Source organism: Anabrus simplex, chromosome 2 (genome assembly GCF_040414725.1).
Source record: "Anabrus simplex isolate iqAnaSimp1 chromosome 2, ASM4041472v1, whole genome shotgun sequence".
In the NCBI taxonomy this organism is placed as follows: domain Eukaryota; kingdom Metazoa; phylum Arthropoda; class Insecta; order Orthoptera; family Tettigoniidae; genus Anabrus; species Anabrus simplex.
Genome location: NC_090266.1, coordinates 857,317,775 through 857,331,156, shown reverse-complemented (window position 1 = coordinate 857,331,156; position 13,382 = coordinate 857,317,775). Strand labels below are relative to the sequence as shown.

The following is a 13,382-nucleotide window of genomic DNA, read 5'->3' as shown; positions in this document are numbered from 1 at the left end:
ACTCTGAATATATTGCTGTTCTCAACCAGACGATAAATACTTGCAGAGCGAAATTCCGGTAATCCAGCATCTCTTGAAACCTATAGCAAATGAAGGAAAGAAATCGAGAATTTTATTAACAGACAAGCCACATTTGAAAAGAAAGAAAGGTAAAAAAAAGGAACGGTTGTAATTTGCGCGCTGGAATTGCAGAGAGTTTTCATTCGATCTCCTCATTTGTACTAACGTATATCGCTTTACAATACATGCTGAACTCACCGATACAGTAAAGTAGAAAATGTGTGAAAATATGTATAATTAATTGTCTGTTGTAGGCACTGAATTATTACAGATATAGAATAGTGTACCGTTTTGTCTACAACGACTTTTTTTGTACGTTGACAGAATACTTCTTAAGAATGTTCTGCAAATGTTGTTGATCTTCAGTTTGGTACTGAGATTTAGGATTATTTGGAAACTTCTGTATACACCGACATGCAAAATGCAATGGGATGGTAGTAGTTAAAGGTAATACCGGTAATGGGTGGCGCCACCTTGCTGTGACATCATGGAAGTATCCAGACCTGTATCCGGTGCGATCTGAGTGTAAACACCGTCTGTGCTGGTCGTGGCAAGGCGACGTGAATGATCGTCTTTCGAACCGGGCATGATAGTGGGGACCAGTTGGATGGAACACTCTATTTCCGAAGTCGTGCGGACATCTAACGTTCCTCGATCAACGGTGTCACATGTGTATCGGAAACACCTCATGGAAGGTATTAGCGTCCACAGTGAACAGCGCAGTGGCCGACCAAGGATGCTTAATGACCGCGATTAGCGGCGTCTGGCTAGAACTGTCCGTGGTAACAGATAAACCATGCTGGCTCAAATCATATCCGCATTCAATGTAGGATGTATCAGACGCATATCAAGCAGTCAATGCAGCGCTCTTTAACATCAATGGGATATGGGAGCAGAAGACTTACCAGAGTGCCCTTGTTAACTCCACGACACCGGGTACGGCGTCTCGCTTGGGCAAGTGACGTTGCTAGTTGGATCCTGGAAGTCCGGCGACATGTATACCTTGCCCGATGAGTCACCGTTCCATTCATTTCTAGCTGATGTTAGGGTTCGGATATGGTGCATGCTCTATGAAGCCATGGACCGCAGTTGTCAACAAGGCACCATACATGCTGCTGGTAAATGGTGTGAGGCGTGCTCACGTGGCATGGACTGAATCCGCTGAACAGGTCGCTGACCAGTGACTGCTTTGTAAAACTGATTGGTGACCACTTGCAGCCCTACATGGACTTCACGTAACCATACAAATATGAGATATTTCAGCAGGATAATGTGAAGTGTCACCGGGCCCAGGTTGTATAGAATTAGTTAGAGGAGTGTTCTGGAGAGTTTGAAAGACCGCTGTAGCCACCTTATTCACCTGATATGAACCTTGTCGAACATTTATTGGACTCGGTGATGAGTTCCATTAACACCCAAGTGCCTGCATATTCAGACAGCAGGAAGCTGTGGGTTACGTAAATATCCAAACGACATGGGTCAGAATCTCTCCATAAGTGTTTCTTCCACTTGTGGAATCAAAGCCACGAAGAGTTGCTACACTTGGGGGACATATAGGAGGGCCTACACAATAACAGACCACTATCCATGTCCGTGTATATAAGGGCTTTGTCTCTACTTCGGTCAAAATTGTAGAAAAAGAAAAAGAAAAAATATAAGGTATTTTTGTGTCAGTCATGTCCAGAATAAGAAGGAAATGCATTTTTCAAATTCCCGTCATGTCTGCTGTCTGTCCGTCAGTATTTCTATAATAAGTAAGCGCATCACAGAACACGGCAGAACACATTTTGATTACATGGCAGGGTTTATTCAACCCCAGTTAACACTTGATTGCCTGTAAAAATAATTTAACAGTGAACTTAACCAAATTAGCATTTAATCAACATTGGTTAAGACTAACAATCTGTTAAACTCTCAGTTAACTTAACTGCCCGTATTCAAGCAGTTAAATTCTCTGTTAGCTCAAAATATGGCAGGTGCATTAGATGTAGAACTTCTGTATCTTGAATATTTGAAATATGATAGGCCTTTTCCAGAGAGAGTTAGAAACAGAAGAGCTGATTTTCATATAGTTGTTTCAGTTGCTTGATCGTACGTTGGCTAACGTCAGTATGCACATTAAATTCACTACAAATTTTCTGCCAAGCGCACTATTAGCTTTGAGCACGGATCCATTAGTTTGCTTACTTTCTATAAGAGTTATACAGTGTTCTCCCCAGAAATGTTCGCCAGCCGGGTGGCGGGAATGAGCAGCCGGGCGGGAAATACTACGTAAAAAATTAATATGATCAAATTTCAGTTAATTCCCTTCTCTGCATTAACAATAGTATCAGACTGAAAAATGTAACTATTTTAGTGTTATTATCACGAGCAAGGCATAAGAGTCTCGTTCATCATTGTGTAACACCGGAACTTACCGCTCGGTTGCTGTGGAGTGCCATGTGAAATCTAATGCTCGCATGCGGTTCCAGACACTGCTCGCGCACGACACGACGTGATAGTGAAGGTGAACATTTGAACTCGTATGTAATTGATGCAATTACGCTGACAATATGAAGATTTATCATTAAAGTAAACAGTTTTACAGTGTTTACATTTTAATTTGGAACACTCACTGACTCAAATATGTATTGATGTTATGAAACTAGCACATATCTAGGTTATGCTAGCCGGGCGGTCTGTAAAAACGGCAGGGCGGTAGGTCCTAGGGTGAACACTGGGTTACTTGGAAATAATTTCCAAAAGAAGAGAAATTCAAATCACACATTCTCTTCTCATGTTTTTCATATTGGTATATAAAGCAACAAAAATTTTACGGTCAAGACAAAAACTCGAATAATGTTAACTTCCCGCGCCTTGGTTTGCAGCTGTATTAAAACAAAAACGCATCGAAGCGCGCTCACAAACTGTATGGTTCTGCAACGGCCTTCTAGATTCTCACTGATCGCGAGACTTTTGAGAGTTAACACCGCGTTAACTAACAGTTCCCAGGAAATGTTCGGATAGCGCAAGAATCTTATCATGCTGTTAAATTTTTAACACTATGTTAACAAACAGTGTGTTAATGTTCTTTTAACTGACATTGAATGAGCCGGGCCTATGGGCTATAAATAATTTTATTCACGCTGGTAAATTAATAGTTTAAGGGAAGGTCTAAATATTAAATTCTCGAATATCCACGTTAATACTGGTCCTATCGGCAAATGGTTCACTTGCCGACGCAGGATGTGAGCGTCCCCTGGAAGGTATGGTTGCCTACAACACGTACAGGTTGGAGGATAGTAGAGTCAATATGGCCTTGCCAAGTTACGCTGTATTTCGTTGTCGTTATACGGCCACAGGACATGGCTTGTCACGTCTCTGGGCTTGGAGCATAATATGCCACCCAATACTCACTACATTCAGCTACGCGCGTAATAACCGTCCTCTGTTTACTTCTCCCGGAGGACGTGGTCAGACGGTCTACGATGCTGCCAGTCTGTTTACTTTGGAACTAAGATCATTCTGTAGCTGAATTAATTTATCATTCTGTTTAGTGACAAAACTATTGGACTGGGGGCGTACGCCCCCAGGTTAGGATCACGAAGCGGCTTTTAGGTCTTTAGCAATCTGTAGGGCGATAACAGCTCATTCTATTTCGCCTAGGGCGATAGGAGAGCATTCTATGTTAGCGAGTAAAGTGCATTCGATTTGGCACGTCCCAGCGAATACTTGCTGCTCTGTATTCCGCATTGTTTCCTTTGCATGGTCTACAGTTATTTGTGCTTCTATCCTGCCGGGGTTGGCAATGCAGTCTAACATTGATGGGAATGACGTCACATCCCTATTCGCGTTGGCCGGTAGGAAGGCAAGTAGCTACTTCAGCAATGAATAATAGCGGGTGCTGCTCTTTATTAGATTATAATAATAAATGTACTTCTGGGGGTGGGCTGGTGGGTTCCTGGACCTCGCAATGAACACATCTCTCTTCTGTAAGGAATTCCAAGTAAGATTTGCATAATTTATACTCCCTTATATTGTTCAAACCTTGGCTGGCAAGGTGTAAAATTTTGCCTATCCGTCCAGTGTCCACATTAGCGGTAATGTGGTAATGTATGCACTATATCATGTCCGGCGGTCTTGTTAAAGTTTTGTGAAATGCCTCCGATCGTGCAGGCTATGTAAGTCGAGGCGGTAGCCGTGAGCGCTACATGGTGTGTTCTGCCGCTATCCTCGGGAGTCAAGAGTACGAGTCTCGGTAGTGTAAAATATTTAGTGTCTACTTTTTTTCCTATACTGACTTACCTGGCGAATCGCGTAACTTCCTTCATTTTATGATGCCATTGTAATAATCGTGGTCGCCACGACATTTACATAATTTGATTGCCCACCCGAATTAATTGTATATATATGTACCATATATCATATGTAATTTTATTCATTATTAACGTCCATCATCATCATTTATGTAATTGTACGTAAGAACAAGAAATAATTTTTAATTTAATATATTAGAATATTCCGTGGTATTGTCAAGACAGGTCATGCGCTGACAGGCTACTTGGTGTCTCGCAATAGTCCAGGAAGGTTAATTTTGGATGGTTCTTGGAAACGTACGCAACAGCAAGAGGAAGCTACCTAATTTCGTTGTTGGGAGGCTAAATTACCCCATATCACGTGCTCCTATCAGGAGGGCTTTTTCTGTCAAGGACAGATACTTCATCTATATGTAGACGGGGGGGGGGGGGTTACGTATATCGGCTCTCATTGGAACGAGATGTCATGTGACAAGGGAGGAAGTGGGAATATGAAGAGGATTTATATAGATCTACACGGCGGGGTGAAGACCATTCCGATTAATCATTCTTCTTCATTCTGCATCAGTGGCGGTTTCTGGTATAGCGCAATGGAGCAATGAACCTCCAGTTTATATCAAATTGTACTCAACTACGTAATTTTCATAACTCCCTTGTCAATCTCGAAGCTCTTGCTAAGTCCCTCTATCCGTAATATACTCGTACTGGCTTTCAATTCATGCGAGCTGCGCAAGGTCTGTGGCTGGATACTTGTCTGGAATGAACCCCCTTGCAAAGGCGATCTCTCCGTCCGTACATAGGCGAAGGGAGTGGCGAGGTGCGGGGGAACGAAAGGCAGCACTAAGGCAAGACCAGGATATCGCAGAAACGGATCTCTGTTCTTTACGCATGCGCAATAGGCCACTGTCTCAAGACTAGCTAGTCGTGTTGTTGGGGTTGGGGTATGTGCCTGCCATCTGTTGGCCTTACGGGAATTTGACTAGGCAACAGAGAATAGTGCACGTAACTAGCGCTAGTGTTGAAAAGCATCGTTACTACCAAAAGTCACATTAAACTGTCAAATTCCAATTAATATCTTGTCCCAAATATATCATTACTTACTAAATACCTATTAATTTGCCTTCTTTGGAATAATTACCATTTGGAGAGAAACGTAACTCAAAAATCATTGAGGCAAAGAATAGCGGCAAGGTAATACCAATGAAAACTTTTAAATATAGTTGTTACTATTCCTATGACATCGGAAGCAGAAAGGTGTTTCTCTACCCTGAAGAGAATAAAGATTTTCTAGCGCAGCACAATGACCGATGATAGACTTATTGCTCTTGCTATGTTGTCAATTGAAAGGAACTTTGTTCGAGACTCTGCGGACTTCAATGAAGCAGTTATTTCTTATTTTGCATGTGGTAAAACTCGGCATGTAGGCCTACCGTATTTTCTGCTCCTCTCGTATTTGATCACATTTCTAGAACTTATGTCATCTTAGTTTAGGAGGTTACGGCCCACGATGGAAGAGAAGCTGGCGGAGATGGGGAGAGGAGAGGTTGGGGGGGGGGAGGCAATTTTTTTCTTCTTTTGAACCCCCAGTGATGAAAGTCACGCGCCGCCACTGTTCTGCATTGTGCATCCGTCTCTGCTATTTGAGTGCATCGCTTACGATGTGCTTATACTCAACATTTCTTATCGGCTCTGTGAGACTTACTCAGATTATTTAGAAAGACAAGTTCAAATAATATAGAAGGACTGGATGTTTTCCGTTGTCTCTATTCAATTAATTCCGATGTGGAATTTCACATTGTAAGGCTGGTACTATGTTTTTGGTACTCAGCACAATAGGGAGTGATAGATTCAGGGTGGAATCCATTCCATGAAGCAGATGCCAAGTATGATGCTGGTGGAAGAGGGACGACAACGATTAACCACGGAAGCAGACGACGAAAAGATCAACCTACGGTGAGCATTAGTAATCCCTGTTAACGCAAGTCCGCGCGTGTAGTAATGAATTGTAATCTCACGGTTTCAAATTACATTTAATTTCGAAGCCTGGTGTCCAGCGTGCAATTGTTGTTAATTATCTATATAGGGTGTTTGATCAGTTACTCGATTATTGGCAGTGAGTGCGCTTATTTCTGACCCTAGAAAAGACCGTGCGGTGATCCTCTCAGTAAGAGAACCACGCACCGCCGTTGTGCACGACCTCTTCCAAGCGTGTGGCTATGGAATCGGTTAGGGCACTAACAACATCCCAGATAGCGTCTCTCGTATTTGGCGCGGGATCGAGCCATGTCTCCAACATTACTCTCCGTCTCAGCCCACACGTTTCGATGGGGTTCATGTCTATCACATAAGGAGGCCAGTCAATAAGCTTTACGTGATCTTGCCTGCGAACCAGTTCCGAACTAGAAAAAAAGAGGAATACAATATTCCAGTCCCCTAGTTCCAGATCGCCTGCAACTGAGGAGAGAGTCAACATTTATTATCATACGTGCATTTGATTATTTTACAATTATTTTTCTATAACTACATTAAACATTTTAATTAAACCTGGTAAGTGTTTGTACTTTTACCGAGCTTGGTATCTGTAGTCGCTGATGGTCGGCCAGTATCCAGTGGGTTTGAACCCCGCTGTCGGCAGCCCTGAAGATGATTCTCCACGCTTTCCCATTTTCACGCCAGGCAAATGCTGGGGCTGTACCTTAATGAAGGCCACGGCCACTTCCTTCACACTCCCAGTCGTTTGCTGTCCCATTGTCGCCATAAGACCTATCTGTGTCGGTGAGATGTAAAGCAACCTTTTGAACTCATTTTACAAATTATCGAATTTTGTCTTAGATTTTATACAGCATTCCTGAACAAACCGGGACGTGTAGATCGGAGACACGTCCTGCTCAAACTGTATTAACTGTAGGGATGAAATACCCGCACATATTGCCCAGCGGCGGGCGTTGCTCGATTCTGTGCATCATTCCTATCCCACGAGAGCTCATCCAATCCCAACACGCAATAGGTACACGGCCAGAGCACCGATGCTCGGCCGCGTATACTGGACTGTGTCGGTTGCAGAAAGGGTGAAACACGCGTACCGGCCCATCGTCCACCGAGGGAAACGTGTTCTCGTCGGAGAATATGACATTTGACCAGTCATGTAGTACTTTGTCCTCTGCAAACGCAGGCGGTACACCCTCTGCTCATCAGTGAGCTTTTGCTTCTCAGCCGCTCATCGGGATTGTAACCCGGTCTCATTCAGGTGTGCTCGCAGCTGTGAGCTTGCATTCGGGAGATAGTGGGTTCCAACCCCACTGTCGGCAGCCTCGAAGGTGGTTTTACGTGGCTTTCCATTTTCACACCAGACTGGGACTGTACCATAATTAAGGCCATGGCCGCTTCCTTCCAACTCCTTGACCTTTCCTATCCCATCGTCCCCATCTGTATTGATGCGACGTAAAGCCAATTGTAAAAAGAAAATCATTTAGGTGTCTCAAGGCCATCCTCGAGATGCTGGGAAAACGTGTGCCCTGGCGTAGCTCCACGGCGTTCATGAACAGGGTCGTGCGGGCCTCAGCCATCGAGCGATCGGTTCGAGGCCCACCAAGAACCCGAGTTAGCAAGTCGGCTTACATCTCCGGATTCTTGAAAACTTCTTATACAACGCATGACCGTACTCTGTGGGATGCCTCTGTTGCGGTTAGATTTTCTTGTTCAACGACAGCAACTACCCGTTCACGGATGTGACGTCCTTGGTGTACCTGTGTGTAATAAGCGTGATGGGTGCATCCTGCAATCTGATTGTTTTGTTCGCTGTTTCAGCCGGAGGATTAAAACACCGCAAGTGGATTCGAACCACTGGGCTACGGCACTTCACGAAACAGGCACGTCTTCCTGCTATCTTCGACCTCGTTCGTATTAAGGAAATGGTGCTATCAAATTGCTTTCCGCATTAGGAGGTATTCCAGTTATGATGGCAAATTCTGTGTAAGTAATGTTTCATTGCCCCTGAGTATCGAGCCAGGAACTACGACATTATGGTTGCATGTGACAATGCTTTTCACTGTATAGTTGGACTTCTATCTACAAGCTCGCTTTCTCTGTCGTCAAGAGTATACTCAACCTCGCAAAATGCGGCCACTAGCTAGAAACGAAGAATCCTCACATTAGAGACCTACCATTCAGGGTGAACCTCTACAGTACTGGCCACGAACCGTAAGCATACATAGTATCTAGCTTGTAGACATCACTCAGACCGGGTGAGTTGGCCGTGCGGTCAGGGGAACGCGGCTGTGAAAATGCATCCGGGAGATATTGGGTTCGAATCCCACTGTCGGCAGCTCTGATGATGATTTTCCGTGGTTTCCCCATCTTCACACCAGGCAAATCTGAGGCTGTACCTTAACTAAGGCCACAGCCGCTTCCTTCCAACTCCTAAGCCTTTCCTATCCCATCGTCGCCATAAGACCTATCTGTGTCGGTGCGACATAAAGCAACTAGCAAAAAAGAACACACCACTCAGATCCGATTTCTAGATCGACGCATACCACATAAACAATAAATAGTAAAAATTTGTTCTTAGAACTTGAAGGAAGAGATCTTCCCGATAAAAACGTCAATAAAATTCCTCATCGATAAGTGGAGGTTATGCGACCTGTTCTGACAGTGGGATATAGTAGCTTGGTTGGTACAGGTGTTGTAAATGGGTGATAGGGAATAATTGCTGTGGTTCGAATCCATCCACTCGTCGACTGATCCAGAAAAACATACAAAATATGTTTCTAAACCGAATTATAATCATACAACAATATTTTCTGAAAATTTGGCTGCTGTTCATATGAAGAAAATAAAAATGAAATTTGATAAACCAATTTATATTGGAATGGCTATTTTAGATATTTCAAAAATAAAAATGTATGATTTTCACTATAATATTATGAAACCAAAATATGGAAACAATATAGATTTGTGTTATATGGATACCGATTCATTTATATATGGTATAAGAACTGATGATTTTTATAGCGATATGAAAACAATGTTAAATGAAATTGATACAAACGCATATAAAAAAGATAATCAATTTGGAATACCACAAGTAAACAAAAAAGTCTTAGGAAAAATGAAAGATGAAAACTGTAGTAAAATAATGACAGAACACGTTAGTTTAAAATAAAAAAATGTATGCTTATAAAGTAGATGATAAGGAATGTAAAAAATCAAAAGGTGTTAAAGAATCCGTAGTTAAGAATGAAATTAGTCTCGATGATTATAAACAATGTTTAAACGAAAAAACAAAACAATATAGAACAATGAATTTAATTAGATCTTATAAACACGAATTATATTCTGTTGAATTCCTGATGATGATAAAAGATATATATTAGAAAATGGAATTAATACATTAACTTGGGGCCATTACGAATTAAATCTAAGGATTAAGGAATAGATTTCTTATCTATATAAATGGACTGCCAGAATATTGAAAATCTAAAAGATGAACTTAATAATTTAAAAGAAGGAAATCATTCTACATCGTTTACTAAATTAGCAAAACTGAAAGAAATGAAACTTACGATATTTCAAATGCCGAAATTATAGAAACTAAATATGGTCAAAAATAGCGTTAATGCTAGACAACAAATTTAAAATAATACTACCAGATCGATATACAAAAATAGTTTTAGAAGATGAAGATAAAATAGAAAGTCTTACTAGTTTAAAATGATCTACAGAGAAAAACAACAATTAAAGATAATTTCATTCACAACATTGAGTTTGTTTGAATCACAGTACCATGAGCTTTTCATTTCATTTTTTAAATTTTCTTCCTCTAAGCTCTCTCTTGTCTCCCCATGTGAAGTTAGTAAGTGTCATAAATTTTAGTAAATTATCGTGAATTTTCGCGTATTTTCGTTAACTTTTACAATTTTAATCATTTTCCCATAATTTTAGCAATTTTTGCTGATTTTTAGGGGATTTTTGTGATTTTTAAACTTTATATAAATATTAATTTTTGGTCTGTTTTACGTAACATTTTAACTTTTGTTATTTTTGCTAAAATATGCAATTTTGGGGGGGGGGGGAAAGAGGCGATTTTTAGTTGATTTTTTTATTTTTGAATATTTTAACTTTTGTAATTTTTGGGGGGAAAGAAGTAAAATTCTAAAGAAATGTGCGGAAAATCATGAATTATTGAGGAAAGTTGCGAGTGCGCTAGAACCCGGGTTTTACAATCTACTAAGGGTTTTATCCAATATTCCAGCACAGTGAGTGTAGGTAAGCGTTGATAATGCCATTGTCTTTCCCCTCAAGACAACAGTCGCCGCCACCACCGAGGAGAAGAAACAAGGTTAATGGGTCGGAATAACCTTCTGTTACTGAGTTCAAGGTGTGATCCTATTGTTGCTTCATATAGCTATATAGGACATCTTGATGGATAGTTCCACTTATTTTCCGATGAAGTCTCTCTGATAACCTGTGTTGTTGTGTTAGTACTGGTGATGTATTTACAGTACATTAGTAGGGTCTAGTTTGGGAAGAGAGGAAATTTGGTTTTAATATAAGTGCACTCTCGGCATTCGTCAGATGTTGAAGTCAATAGCGACTTCTAGAATGACCACGAGAGGTTTCAACCTAGTAACGTTGGCTTCCAATACGTTTAAGAACTCGTGTGTGATAACATTCATTAGTGATTTATAAAACCATTAAACAAAAATGTTATAATTTATTTATTTATTTATTTAAACACCTACAAATATCCCCGGGCTGAGCCAGGTTCTAACCTGCCAACGCTCTACCATCACAGCCACTTAACCCTACCTTGGTTTTTATTATTAATTCGGCTCCTTGACCAAATGGGTAGGGTAGTGACCTTTGATTCAATGGGCCGGGTTCAATTCCCGGCCGAGCCCGGGATTTTAACAGCGTATAGTTAATTCCTCTGGTCTGGGGCTGGAAATGTATAGAAATTTAGAAAGTTAGTCTTAAACAATTCTCTTTATCTACATACCACATGCCACACGAGCGAACACCACAGAAACACACAATAGTGAATACATCCCTCCATATAGGGTTGGCGCTAGGAACGGAATCCGGCCGTAAAACTGGGCCACATCAAATGCCGACCTCAATAATAAATTGCGAATAGGGCCAGGAAGAAAAAGATTAAAGTCTATAGTTAGTTAATCTTAACACTCCCATTCGACCTAAATCAGAATGCCACGGAGGGTATTGAATAGTTCGACGGGACAGGAACGGTTGTTGGTATTGCTCCATTCGAGGGTTAGGACCATCTTGGTCATCATCTACAAATACTTGCGAATATGAAACGTATAGTACCTTCTAAGATGTCTGAACGATCCTTTTGACTAGAAATAATATACCGTATATATATTCGGGCTCCTTGGCTGAATGGTCAGTGTATAGTGGCCTTCACTTCAGAGGGACTCGGGTTCGATTCCCGGCCGGTGAGAAATTTACTCTTAAATGCTTAATTCCCTTGGCTTGGAGACTGGGTGTTTTTGCTGTCCCCAGCATTCCTGCAACTCATACACCACATACAACATTATCCTTCAACACACAAATACGTACTTTTCCACACATGGCGGAAGCCGTCCACCCTCGTCGTAGGGTCCGCCTTACAAGGGCTGCTCCTCACACGAAATTATCATTTTATTTATTTATTTCGTGTGGCTATTTCTAGCCGAGTGCAGCCCTTGTAAGGCAGACCCTCCGATGAGGGTGGGCGGCATCTGCCATGGGTAGGTAACTGCGTGTTATTGTGGTGAAGGATAGTGTTATGTGTGGTGTGTGAGTTGCAGGGATGTTGGGGACAGCACAAACACCCAGCCCCCAGGCCATTGGAATTAACCAATAGAGGTTAAAATCCCCGACCCGGCGGGGAATCGAACCCGGGACCCTCTGAACCGAAGGCCAGTACGCTGACCATTCAGCCAACGAGTCGGACATTATTATTATTACTATTATTATTATTATTATTATTATTATTATTATTATTATTATTATTATTATTATTATTATTATTATTATTATTATTATTATGTGCCTTAAGTAAGCGAAAGTTTGGTGTAAAAATAGTAGCTCCATTGCGACTGAGCTAGCTACAGCAGCGAGTTGCACTGGCGAGCAAGCTGGACGGAAGTGTTATCATACGACGTGAACTCTGAGATAATTAGGCCAGCAGACTACGGTCAGTATAATGGGACAGATTTGATGAGGTCCGGTGTGTAAACATTCCCTGCGGTCTGCTCATCGTGTATTAAACGTCAAATACTCTAATTGTAGAACATGCCGTTCTCAAAGCTATCACGTTGAACATTTAATTAGAGAGGCATCGAGAGCACAGTGTGAATTCGGAAGTTCACTTATTATCCTCGATAGTGAGGGACTTCAAAAATTAAGCTGCGGGAATTTTAACTATTTAAGATGTGCTATACTGAGGGAGTTGGCCGTGCGGTTAGCGTTGCGCAACTATGAGCTTGCATTCAGGAGATAGTGTGTTCGCATCCCGCCTTTGGCAGCCTCAAAGATGTTTTTCTGCTGAGTCTAATTTTCGCACCAGGCAAATGATGGGGCTGTATCTTAATTGTAATAATAATGTTATTTCCTTTACGTCCCACTAGCTACTTTTACGGTTTTCAGAGACGCCGAGGTGCCGGAATTTTGTACCGTATGAGTTCCTTTACTTGCCAATAAATCTACCGACACGAGCCTGACGTATTTGAGCACCTTCAAATACCACCGGACTGAGCAAGGATCGAACCTGCCAGGTTGGAGTCAGAAGGCCAGCGCCTCAAACGCATGAGCCACTCAGCCCGGCGGTGTATCTTAATAAGGCCACGGCTGCTACCTTTTCCATCCTTCCGTCGCCGAAAACCTTCATTGTGTTAGTGCGACGTTAAACAAGTAACAAAAAATGTTCCTGCAATAAAATAGTTGTGATTACCTCGCGAAAGTTCTTAAGAATGAGTCCCGAGTCAGTCGATATAATAGCGGTCGAAAAGCAAGCTCAACAAGTTT

At 41.7% G+C, this 13,382-nt stretch overlaps 1 protein-coding gene across 1 annotated transcript in view; it reads left to right on the top strand.

The window, feature by feature from the left end:
• Positions 1-13,382, top strand: part of LOC136863716 (uncharacterized) — a 769,999-nt gene that overhangs the window by 287,413 nt on the left and 469,204 nt on the right. The window lies entirely within an intron of this gene.